This window comes from Prionailurus bengalensis, chromosome C1, assembly GCF_016509475.1.
Source record: "Prionailurus bengalensis isolate Pbe53 chromosome C1, Fcat_Pben_1.1_paternal_pri, whole genome shotgun sequence".
NCBI classification, from domain to species: domain Eukaryota; kingdom Metazoa; phylum Chordata; class Mammalia; order Carnivora; family Felidae; genus Prionailurus; species Prionailurus bengalensis.
In genome coordinates this window covers 38,786,992-38,800,029 of record NC_057345.1, presented here as the reverse complement: position 1 = coordinate 38,800,029, position 13,038 = coordinate 38,786,992, and the positions used below count along the sequence as shown (strand labels likewise).

Genomic DNA, 13,038 nt, shown 5'->3' with positions numbered 1-13,038 from the left:
GTCTGGTCCAGTGTAGTATTACCCAGGAGGGAGGAAATAGAAAGGAATGTCTGATCCAGAGTCCTTATTGTAAATTAAGATGAACCTCCTAACCTACCTCTTACTTCTGTTCATTAGAGCCTATAGCCACCAAAATTGCTATTCATTCTAAAATCACACCCAACCTCTTCCCCCATGGTATCATGTACATTCCCATCCCTGACTCCACTTTGTAGCTTCCTCTGGGCAACTCTTAGCCTTGGGAAACCCCTCTTCTGTCCTAACTCATCCCTTTGAAACATCTCTCCATTTTAATGCCCTCAAAAGCAATTCCTCTCCTACAAGGTCCCAGCAACACAAGACGACCCACACTTATTTTCTGACTGAGCTTCAGATAGTAGCCTCTCACCACTTTCCTTGGCCATGCTACCCTCACTTCCCGACAGACTTTCCTCAGTTTACCTTCCTGCCTGAGCTTCCAGATCATCTCCCATATATTAGCCTTGTCTTTCATTTCAGACCTTCTTGGCATCTGTTCTCAGGTGTCAGAGATAGCCATGCCCTGGACACTGCTGAGTCAACTCTGCTAGTAGAAGTCTCTAACATCAGGTCCCACCCACTCCCCAGCTGCCTCATCTGACACAGCATAATGTGCCCTTCTAAATGAGCCTCCAAATGGCATTGTAATGAAGAAGGCTGAACCTCAGCCAGAGACCAAAGTGGTCAGGACAGGACAGAACCAAGAAGACACTTAGTAAGAACCAGGGATCCCAGAACAGAAACCAGAGTAAAGGGGGATTTAAACAACATAGGGGAAAATTTGTATCAAATTTTCAAGATCAGGAAGTAGCAGTCCAAGTTGTCTGTTGAGTTTGAAAGAAAGCTAGAAAGGTACAGTGAGGATCAGATCTCATAGACCCTAAGTGCCACGCCAGAACATTTTAATTTGGTACAGTTAGAAATAGGAAGCCATTATAGATGCTTGAACAAAGCTGCCCAGGAACATGAAGAAGGCACAGACTGGAATGTTGGAGACTTGAGTCTGAGGTTCTCGCTTTGTCACTAGAGGGCTGGTGGCTGTAGATACCTCTAGATGCCTCTCTTCCCCAATCTGTCACAGAAAAATTATGTGTCAGTGTCAAGTGGTCTTAGAAGCCCCTCTCAGCTCTTGGACTCCATAGCACAGACAGTTTTGACCTGAATAACTTGAGCTTTCCTCCATCTACCCACCATCTCTATCCCCCATTGCCAATCCCCAGTCTGCTGATAATCAGGGCTCCAGAGGGTTACCTCTTGTGTCCCATCTGTTGGAACACAGCCATAGAGAGAGGCATGCTCCTGCCACATGTGCTCTTGTTTATTCTTGATGCTTTACAGAGAGCTGAGGAAAAGGGGGAGGGAAGGAGAGGGCCTCCTTGAAGGATCAGTTTCAAGTATTATTGTCCCAGTCCATATGTAGGGACTGGGCCCAAGCACAGCAGACAGTCAGCCTGTGGGAAAACTTGGACCTTTTGCCAACTAGAATCCTCCAAAGGTCAAATTAAATACTTGGAATTTGGGGGCGCCTGGGTGGCTCAGTCGGTTAAGCGGCCGACTTCGGCTCAGGTCATGATCTCACGGTCCGTGGGTTCGAGCCCCGCGTCGGGCTCTGTGCTGACAGCTCAGAGCCAGGAGCCTGTTTCGGATTCTGTGTCTCCCTCTCTCTGCCCCTCCCCCGTTCATGCTCTGTCTCTCTCTGTCTCAAAAATAAATAAATTGTTAAAAAAATGTAAAAAAATAAAAATAAAATAAATACTTGGAATTTGAAAGAGAAACAAATAAAATGAACTGAGTAAGCAGATCTCAACTGGTTGCCTTAGATGGGTGAACATGGCAAGGCCATATCTAAGCCATTTGTGTTGGTTAGTATAGGTTGGGCTAAGTCGTTGGGAGATAAACTGTAAAATTTCAATAGCTCATCATAGTAAAGTTCATTTATTTGTTGACACTAACAACCTGAAATTTGGGATAAAATAAAAATGGCTTCCATTTACTGAGTACCTATTATGTGCCCAGGACTATTCAAGATGCTTTATGTAAATTATGCCCTTTTTACACATGAAAAAATTGAAACTTAGAGAGGTGAATGACTAAGTTCAGATAACTAACAAATGGCAGATCTGGGTACTGAAACCCACAACTATCTAGCTGCATGGCCTGTGCTCCTTCCCTTACTCCACACTGCCTCCCCAGTGTCCCTCCCTTACCCATATTATTCAGACACATCTTCCAAGGGAGAGGATGAGGAAAGGAAATTATTGGGCAAATGACCTAAGGAATGTCTTTTCATAGAAATGATCTCCATTGTTCTTTCAGCTTGACCACTGTCAATAGTGCAGCTTAACTGCACAGCCCTCTATTGTGTATTTGTCTCCCTAGATCATAAGGATCTTAAGGCCTTAGGACCCAAGGGCCATGTGTCCCCAGCTGCTAGCACCAATCCTGGCAGAGTGCCCAGAGAATGTTTGTTCATTGATTAAATGAATGAGTGAGTGAACTCATTCAGTTTTTGACAATTTTGAGGAGTCTTCAGATGAATGGTTGAAATCGGCTCATAAATCCTTAAGGAAAAAGTCTGTGCTCTATTGATTCTTATATTTCCTGCATTTAACATAATAATAGGCATAGATTAGCTCTTACCACCACCCTCAATCACTGAAAAGTGGGCCCTATTCCTCATGCACTGAGAATGAAGTTGGAGAAATAGGGAGGAAGTGAATTTGGGGGATATTGCAAGGTTACAACAAGAGGATCTTATTAGCCATCTTATTAGCCATCAAGATGTTAGAAGTAAGGGAAGAAATACATAAAAGAAATATAAGCATACCTATCTTCAGAGATAACCTCAGACCCCTAGGAACTATTTGGGTTATGAGTAAAGAGTGTGTAATGATGTGTCCCCAGACCACCTCAGCCTGTGGACACAAATGGGGTCCCATTTATGGTATTCACCTGTGATTTGCTGGCTTATGCCCCTACCTGCCAATGCAGGACTCCAGGCTCCTTCAAAGTCTTGCTTAGTTATTTCTGGAAGTCTCAAAGTGACATCACACATAACTCACAAAGGATGCATTCCACTTTACATGCCATCTACCGTGTTGCTTCTTTCCTGCTCAGCCCCGCCCATGAGGTTCCCTACTTCCTACTTCCTGTAATTGAGAGTGCTCCACCCTAGTCAGTCCCAACACCCACTAGGAGAAATCTGATGACCAACCAAAGGTATTTTCTGCTTATATCAAGCTTCCAGGACAAGAAATACTATAGCAACTGAAACTGCAGGCTTTTCAGTCCAAAAATTGGGAAAATGTTCATTTCCCCCTCTCTACATTCCTAGCTCTGTGGCCCTTTTAGAAACAACTTCTACCTGCAACCCTTTCTTCCTGGGACTCAGTCACAGGTCCACCAGTCATATACCCCACTGTCACCCTCCTCCTTCCCTAAAGCAGGGCTAGCACATGTCCCCTTTGTGCTGATGTAGGCCTCCAAGGATCTTCCTTGATCAGACCTCTGCAAGAGTTGGCCCCAACCATCCTTCACAATAGACTGAAGCTGGGACCCTCACTGGTAAAGGATGAATAAAATGACCTCTCTTACTCTTTCTGAAATGTATTCTCCAAATACTAGTCTGGATATTTTTTTCCAGATCCTTTGTTAAACACTTCACAGGTTCCAAACATTATGAAAAGAGCTTTCTGTGCAGCGCTTCATTTAGTTCTTACCTCAGCCCTGGGACCTAAGAATTATTACCCCTTTCTACAGGTCCAGGGAGGGAAAGTGCCTAACCCAGGCCAGCCAGCTCTGGCACACTCACTCTCCTCTATGGTGACTCACTGGCCATGGCCTTCCCCTCCTCCGAGGAACCCATATTGTCTTGTTTCTTGCCTTTGCTGATTGCCATCCACACCATTCATTCTCCTTGTTCTTCTTCTGCTTCACCCATCAGATTTGACATTCAGCACATTATTTCCAGCTGTGCTGTCAACCACTCTGGACAAGAATCTGATTTCCTCTGCTACCCTGGCCCACATACAGGCTTAGGCCTTCTTTCCCTGGGACTCTCCAACTCTGGCCCTGCCTCCTGAGTGACATTTGCATCTGGCTTCCCATGGCCTTGAAAGTTAAATCTGTCAGCCCTTTCATGTGGTGTGTGACCTTCAGGAGTATCTTAACATCTCCAGGCCTCAGTTTAGTTGATTGCAGACAGGGATAATAATACCTGTCTTGGAGGTTTACTGTGGGAAATAAATATGACAAAATATTTAGGGTACCCAGTATGATGACTGACACATAGTGGATGTAAAGTAAACAAAGTACTCAAAAAGAGCTGATGTTTACTAAACACTTATCACATGCTCTGTTAAGTGCTTTGTTGAGTTTATCTTATCTAATCCTCCCCTCAACCTTTTGCAGCAGGTACAGTTATCATTGCATTTTACAGATGTGTAAACTGATACCAAAACAGGTTAAAGGACTTACCCCAGGTCTCAGACCTTGAAAGTGGCAGGTCTCAGATGGAAGCAGACCCCCATATTTAATAACTCACTGTCTTGTACTGCTTGGCACAAAGCAGACCCTCTACAAATGGGGTCGTTGAGCTGTTCTTATTAAATCAATAGCTAAATGAATGCATTTTCCTTCTTTTTGTGCCATTGCCTGAGACACCCATTCTCTGCCCTAAGACTTGTCCGTTCATTTTCTTAATCTCCTCAGGGGAGACTAAGATGTTGCAATTTCCTGTGCCCCCAGAAATGCACCATATTGCGGTCTTCCCTGGGTAGGACAAAGCCCAGTCCTGACCAGCCCAGTCTCTGGCTGAGTTCCTTGGCCAAGAACAGCACAGAGAGAGATCCTTTCACAACTGAGGCTTGCCAGCAGAGCACTCCTGCTGAGCCAGGGCCTCTTGCCAAGCAACTTTCCCTGCCCCTCTGATATGCAGATGTGTGCAAGAATTCTACACATCTGCATAGGGCGCATCCAAAAGCTGTGACTTGGCAGAAAAGAAGGAAAATCTGAGTGTCAACTCCAGAGGAATGGCTGCTCCAGAGGGGCCAGGCAGGGGAGGACAGCAGATCAGGGCTGGGAACAGTCAGCTCAGGGTAGACGAAGGATAGAGAAATAGCACTATCCACCCCAACTTCCACCTCTCACAGAAAGGCTGGTGCACTTTCAGAAGCATGGATACCATGAGCTTATCCAAGTGATTCACCCTACAGATGTCCACATCTTGTGAGGATTATACTCTATTTAATTTGTATCACGTTAGCCTCTTATAAGTAAGGAAAGAGAAACACGGCAGCAGAGACAGTGGTAAGAACCCCAGAATAGGATTAAGACACCTTTCCACACAACATTCCTGCAATCAATATGTATGAAGCACCGATGCCTTGCCAGGCCCAGGGAGACAAAGGCGAATCAGACACAGTCAGCATCCTCAAGAAGGTACCACTGTCCAAGAGGACAGACCGGCAGGGAACTGGACAATATAGAGGAAAGTGCAGAAAGCTTCATGGGGGTGCAGGGTTGGTTAAAGTTAAGAGGGCATGTCGGGGACTGCTGCCCAGAAGAGGTGATGACTGAGTGAATCTTGAAGACATGTGACAATTGCCCAAGTGAGCAACTTATTCTGTACTGACCCTACCAGGGCACAGCTGAGTAGATGAGTAGGTGCTCACTGTGTAAGCACTTGTACTTCACACACCTGCATACACACACCTTCTGAGGTGGGTGCCATGCTGGTTGCAAACAGTTTCTGGGTAACACTCATGCTGTAATCCAAAATCTTCCTTCCCCAGTGGTGTTTTCTTTCTTTCTTTTTTTATGTTTATTTTTGAGAGAGTGAGAGAGAACAAGCAGGGGAAGGGTGGAGAACAAGCAGAGGGAGACATAGAATCCAAAGCAGGCTCCAGGCTCTGAGCTGTCAGCACAGAGCCCGATGTGGGACTCGAACTCACAAATTGTGTGATCATAACCTGAGCCGAAGTCAGATGCTTAACCAACTGAGCCACCCTGGCACCCCAATGTTTTCTGTTTCCTGAAAATCCTTGGCAAAAGATTCCTCAGAATCAGCTACTTTTCCCTGTTACTTTAAAAGCTTAATTCTCTCTTACTCAATGGCGCAGGAAGCCAGACAAAAAGGAATTCACCAGGACATCTTGAGCTCACCTTTGCTCTTGGTGTCCTTAGGCTCATCCCTATAGAGTCTTGTGCTGGGGACAAAGGAAGAGTAGTTTTCTGGTTGGAGGGAGTAGGGATTCAGTTCAGGAAAAGCTGACTTGGTGAAAGAAATAGTGTCATTGCCTTCAATCTCTGCAAGAATATCTGAGGGCAGAACAAGGATCGATGTAGGAACACCAGTAGTAGGCAGATTTCTCAACTAGAGAGACTATTTCCCCAAGTCAAAGGTGCCCATGGGTGGGATTAGATGCTTTGAGAAGTAGTGAGCTCTCTGTCCCTGCTGGAGCATGAGGGAGCATGAGATCACAGCTTATTGGGTGGGGAGGATGTTGTAGCTGAGCCTCAAACAAACACCAGGTGAAAGGTCACATCTTTTTGCCTTGCTCTACTGTATTCACATGGGAATTGACAGCACAAGAGGGTTGCTGAAGCCTCTAAGAGTACAGGGATTTGCATTTCCAAGGTTATGAAGAAAGACATGTAGTAAGTATGTGTATAGGCATCCAAGATGTGAAATGTGTGATTATTTGCAGAACCTAATCTCATACCTCCCTATCCTTGTTGAACTGAATATTGCAAAAATATCCTCATTCGTATTTGGAATGGTATGTTTCGAAGCAATCATCATTCTGAATACTCATTCCAGCCAGGAGAAGACCTGAATATTGAATAGAATAAAAATGTATATATTAGATTACTTATTCAAATGCCTATCTGGCAGTTTGGATAGAATTAAGCAACAGTCCAATCTGGCTGTTGTTTTATGCATGGGATGTCAAAGCTAAACAGCCCTTGGAGAATATTCTCTCATTCTTTCCCTGCACACAGCCTCACCATTCTGCCTTGTTCACAGATGGGGAAATAGGCTGAGAGAGAGGGACATATAGCTTGGAAATGAGAGACCTGGGACCAGCAGCTACCATTTAGTGACCAGGCGAGGTAATATTGTCCCCACTGGATGAAGGAGGCAACTGAGGCTTAGTGTGGTTCATGGACCTATACTGTGTCACACAGCAAGTCAGTGGTGGCAGAGCAGCCTGCATCCCAGGCCACTGTCCTTTTACATTACCTCACCGGGTCCTGAATATAGCCAGAGAGAGCGCTCGTTGTCCTCTCATGCAACCTGCAGACTCTCTGCCAGGCTATGAAGTCTTGGAAAGTGATGATGTTATCCCTGGTTGGGGAAATTCCACTGAGTGTTTGGAAATACATTTTAGGGCCCCCAAACCAGGGAGTCTACCACACCACTGTTCTACCCTTCATGTCCTAAAAGCTCTGTGTGACACCAGGCAAGAATGTATTGTTCTGCAATTACAGTCACAATCACAAAAAGCAATAACCCAAATTCACCTTTGGAAATGAATCCAAGTAATCTTTTTGAAAGAATATGCTCACTCTGAATCTTGCTCAGGTATCACCTCTGAGAAGATTTCCCTAGCTTTCCATACCCTAGAGCCCAGAGCACTTTTCACACAGTATTGTCACTGTATGTGAGGTTTTCTCCCCACTAAATCATGAGTACTTTATAGCGAAGAACACCTGTGATTGTTTTCTGCATTTCCAGTGTGGGGCCTGCCTGGGGCCCCACAGGTGTCTGGGAAGGTTTGCTGAGCAAATGGATGGATATTTGGGCAGTATTGCTGCAGGGAAAGAACTTAAGAGAAAGGGACTCTCCTCCCCTCCCCAACCAACCTAGAGTTCATTAATCTGTGGATAACAAAGAGGACCTGGCAAGCCCTTCAACCTAATGTAGTACTTCCAACCCCACTAACAGTGACTGAAACCAAGAACCAAACCTCAACTTCCTGGGGTTTGCCAGTGTTGGGGAAGAAGAGAGCAGCATCTGAAACACATGTTTCCACTCACACTTGAATCTCACTTCATCTCACCAGACCATTCTGAAATTGCAGTTTCAGCATTTTCTCCAGTCTCACCCCTGCTACCCTGCCCCCTCCAGGTCCTCAGAGCTCCAGCCTCTCCAGGAAGCCTTCCCTGGTCAGGTTGGCCACTGTGATGTCTCCACACCAGCCCCTCTTTCTCATCTCAGCACTCTTCCTTTCCTGCTTATCTGATGCTCATTGTCAGTTCATGGATGGTCAGTGTGGGGAGAGGCAGTGTGGCCAATGCACAGAGCATTATGGGCTCAGAAGACAGGTACAAATCTCAGCTGGCCCAGTGAATAGCTATAGGTCCTTGGGATGTTCACTCAAACACTCCAAGGCAATAAAATGGGGGCAAAATTTTCTTCGCATGACTGTTGAGAAGTATGCAGGGACCCTGAGAATGGAGGACCTTGACTGCAAAGCTAAGGACAGTGCTTATTCTATGGACAATGGGGCACCATGACAGGGTTTCTTGTCTGCAAATCACATGATCAAATATGCCTTTTACAGCGAATATTCTGGCAATGGCACAAAGAATGGATTGGAGAAGAGGTCCCAGAGAAGAGAAACCAGACAGGAGACCTTGTAGGGATGGTCAGAGGTTGAGGGAAGTAAGGAGCAGAGGGGAGTGTGAAGTTGTAGATGATAACAGCCTGAACAAAGGAGGTAATAAGAAATAATAAGAAGAGCTAATGTTTATATGCTCCAACTCTGTGCCAGGAATTATGCTAGCACTTTAAAAAATGTTTTTTAACGTTTATTTATTTTTGAGACAGAGAGAGACAGAGCATGAACGGGGGAGGGTCAGAGAGAGAGGGAGCACAGAATCTGAAACAGGCTCCAGGCTCTGAGCTGTCAGCACAGAGCCCGACGCAGGGCTCGAACTCACGGACCGTGAGATCATGACCTGAGCCAAAGTCGGATTCTCAACCGACTGAGCCACCCAGGGGCCCCAATGCTAGCACTTTATAAGGATTATTTCATTGAATCTTGTTAGCAGCCTAAGATTTTTAATCCCCATTTTACAGGTGAGGAAACAGACATTGAAAGATTAAGTAAACTAGGATGGCATAGTAAATAAGAACTGGGATTCAAGTCCAGACAGTTTCACTCCAGAGCCTGAGTGCTTAATCACCGGACCAGCTCACAACTGAAGTAGAGATTGAAGAACTATTTAGAAGGTAGAACTGACAGGACTTGTTGAGAGATTGACTGGAGTGAGTAAGGAAGAGGTTAGAACACAGAATGATTCTCAGATTTCTTCCCTAAGGTCCACAGGTCCTGGGAGGCAAAGCCAGGATTGTAACCCAACTTTATGTAACTCCAAAGCACTTTTTTTCTCTTCACAGCATCAAAACATTTCATCTGAGAGCTTGATGTTCTCAGGACAGAAGGGATAAGGTAGAGGTTGGTACTTTCCCCAGAATTTCACAATTCCTTTATTTAAACCATTATACCATGACTAGTTTCCCTTAAGATGTGGAGGGTGTGGTTTCTTTACAGGGAGATTTAGTATCAATTGCAAAGAAAACTTGACAAGAAAATGCATTTGTTGGGGCAGCTTTACAGAAGCTTTGCTTCTCTGGTGCCAAACCAAATGCAAAGGAGGATTCTAAGTACCTTTGGGAACAGAAGTAAAAGGGCAGAACATCCACTGTAGCCAGGGGGGACTGGTGAGAGCTTGATCTTGACACTCATTTGTCGCTTTATCATGCCTTTCCGAAGGCTCTTTGTGCCAGGTTGGACACCAGGAATAGTGCTAGGTAACAGCCCCTGCTTGGGCATCTCATAACAAGGGGTGTAATGGACATGTAGGCAGGCATTCAAAGGGCTACAGAAGAGGGATGTTTGAAAGAAGAGGGAGTGTGCCCTCCATACAAGAGGAGATGCTATGTCTGGGTCTTGGTATTGGCCAGAAGCCAGGCCATGTGATCTTGAACACATTACTTAACTGAGCTTCCTCATTGTCCTTGGAACAGCCATGTAGTCAACCCCATGGTGATCTACTCTTCTCATTAATCAAGGACCTGGGTTGGGATGCAAAGTCTAGAGCCTTGGCTGTCCCCTGGGGTGGAATAGGTTAGGTTTGCAGACTGTAGAGCTGGATCCTTACGGTGAGAGCCAGTGTCTGAGGTGGAAGTGAAAAAGAAAGACAGGCAAAGAGTCTGACTCTGAATCCTACCATAAAGGGTTGGGTAGAGAGGCAAGTCCAGGAGTGAGAGGAGAGGGCAGACTTGAGTCCAGTGGCCATGGTTTGCAATGGAGGGTGGGGCCAGGACCAGGGCCTAGAGACTGTCTCTGAGTATTACTGGAGTCTCTATGGGACACTCTCATTCACCACTCTGGGTGCAGAGGGCTTTGTTAAGAGTACTCCGTGGTCTCAGGGCTATTAGGAAAATGAAGTGACATGGTATGTGCAGAGCACTTTGTTGCCTGGCACACAGTTAACCCTCAGGATTGTTATTTGTGAAATAGCTTTCCCTTTCTATCAGAATTCACCAAGAACTTTCAGTGTGCTAGGTCCTGTGGTGGGCACCATGATGAGAAGGATGTTAAGATGCAGCCCCTGTCCTATAGCAGCACAGACATCTGGAGATACAGACTCACAAATAACATGTCCCGATCAAAGGTTCCAAGTGGCATATTGCAGGGAGAGGGGGAGGCATGGTAATAGGACAGGGTGAAGGTACGGTAACCCAACCCAAGGGTTCCGGGAAGGCTCTCTGGAAGAAATAATAGCTAAGGTGGAGCTTGGAGGTTAAGAAACAGTTAACCAGGCAAATTCAGTAAGAAAAACATTCTGGGAGCAGGCACAGCTTCCACAGCCACATAAAACACCACGGTGTGCTCAGTAAAGGCGGGTGTGAGGAGAGGCCAGAGAGAAGACAGGAGAGGAGGCAGGGCTATGCTGAGTCTGGAGACTAAGGAACCTGGACTCTATTCTGAAGGTGATGGGAGGCTAGTGAAAGGTTTCAAGCAAGAGAGTAACCTGGCCAGCTTTGTGCTTTAAATAGATCACTCAGGCTGGTGGGGAAGAGTATATTGGAGAGGGCTAGCTGGAGGCCAGGCAAAATCTTCAGTTTGATGTTTCTGAGTCAAAGACCAGTTACACTTTGGTAAAATTAATTAGAGAAGACTCAGAAATGGGAACAAAGGCTTTTGCATCTAAAGCTAGATGTGAAATGTTAACATTTGTACTCCTATATACAAAGAGCTCAATCCCCATTCCCTGTGCTATAAAAGGTGATGTGAGGGGACATGATGCCTTTAAGGACCCTTCCAGCTTGAATGCTTCAGGAGTCAATAATTCTATTTCTCTTCTTAGGGTATAAAATGGATGTTTATGCTATTGATCCCCTAACAGGACATATGCTTGGATTCTGCCTTCCTTGTGTCAGTGTGTGTTTGCTCTGAATGTCTGCCATTACCTGTGTACCTTACCTGTTTTGTGGAAGATGTTGTATTTATCACTTTGTTGGCTAGTGTCAGGATCTGTTAAGCCATGATCAGGGCTTGTCATGATAAGCCAAGATCAGGGCTTATCATGTGGCTAACATGAGGACCCAGTCTGTGGCCACAATTGCTGCTCAGTCTATGATTATAAAGCTGAGAAAATAGTCCCGTTGATGTCTTTGAAATCAGGCATTTGGGCTTATTACCACAGTGTCTGCTCCACTTAGCTGACCTGCCAAACTATGCTAAGGGTTCTGGGCACATGTCCTGGAGGACTTCTGGTCCTCGCTGTGCCTGACTCTGTGTATCTAGAAGCTGGAAGGAAAACAGATACTCCAGACCCCCACAACCTTCAGTGCTTCCCTCTAAGACAGCACTAATTTGCATATTGGAGTTGCCCACTTCATGACTAGGAGCTCCTTGAGTGAGGGAGTTCCCCCGACTTATCAGTTTTCATGAATTTCTGATCTCTGCCCATTTTAATTGAGGAATTCCCTTGTGGCAGGTACTGTGCCCAGTATTAGAGCTATAGATGTGAAGTAGCTACACACAACCTTTGCTCTCATTCAGGTTACTTTCTCTCAAGTAATGAGAAAATAGGAGCTCTGATGGGAGAGAAGAAGTCTAGGGTGCTAAAGGAACAGAGAGCAAGGGCCCTAACCAAGTGTGGAGTCAGAGAAAGTCTTTTTGAGGAATTGATATTTAAGTTAAGGCCTGAAAGATAACTAATAATTGACCAAATGAAGGGTGCGGGATGGCGGGGGGGCAGCTTATGTGAAGACATAGAAGTAAAAGAAAGCTGGCCCATTGAAGGAACCACAGGAAGGCTGGTTTGAGCCTCCCAGTGGAAGTGCTCTATATCTTAACTGTAGTGGTGGTCACATGAATCTACACAGGGGATGAAATTGCACAGCACTGAATATCTAAATGAGTCCATGTAAAACTGGTGAAATATGAATACGGTCAATGGATTATATCAATGTCAATTTTCTGGGTGTGGCATTGTACTATAGTATGTAAGATGTTACCACGGGGGGAAACTGGGTGAAGAGCTCATAAGATCTCTCTGGATTATTTCTTACAAGCATATGTGAATCTGCAGTTAATCCAAAATGAAAGGTCACAAGAAGAAGAGGGAGGAGAACCAGGTAGCAACCCATTTGACTGCCACAGAGAATGAAGGAATATGTAGCCTGAGTGGAACCCAGAGAGTTGGTAGAGGACAGACTATACAGGATTAAAATTAGGTGGGACTTTGGAGATAGATGAGAAGCCTTTGGAAAGTCTTATTTAAGGAGTGACAGGATCAGGTTTGCATCTGGGCAAGATCACAATGGTTTGGAGAATGCATTGGGAAGGGGTAAGATCTAAGAGCAGAGAAATAAAAATTAAGCTAGAATATAGTGGATAAGAAAGGACATAGGAAGATATGGGAGATAGTTATGGGGTCAGAATCGATAGAATTTGATGATTGAGAGATGAGAGGACAGGAGTCAAGATCTCTCGGGTT

At 45.3% G+C, this 13,038-nt stretch overlaps 1 protein-coding gene and 1 long non-coding RNA gene across 3 annotated transcripts in view; one reads left to right on the top strand and one right to left on the bottom strand.

The window, feature by feature from the left end:
* The window catches only part of AGBL4 (AGBL carboxypeptidase 4), a 1,479,620-nt gene that overhangs the window by 1,194,068 nt on the left and 272,514 nt on the right, over positions 1-13,038 (top strand). The gene's annotated exons all lie outside the window — the stretch shown is intronic.
* Positions 904-3,178, bottom strand: LOC122480487. Its single transcript, XR_006296582.1, has 2 exons — positions 2,998-3,178; positions 904-1,090 (listed from the first exon to the last, which is right to left on the bottom strand). It is a non-coding gene; the product is annotated as an uncharacterized LOC122480487 (long non-coding RNA).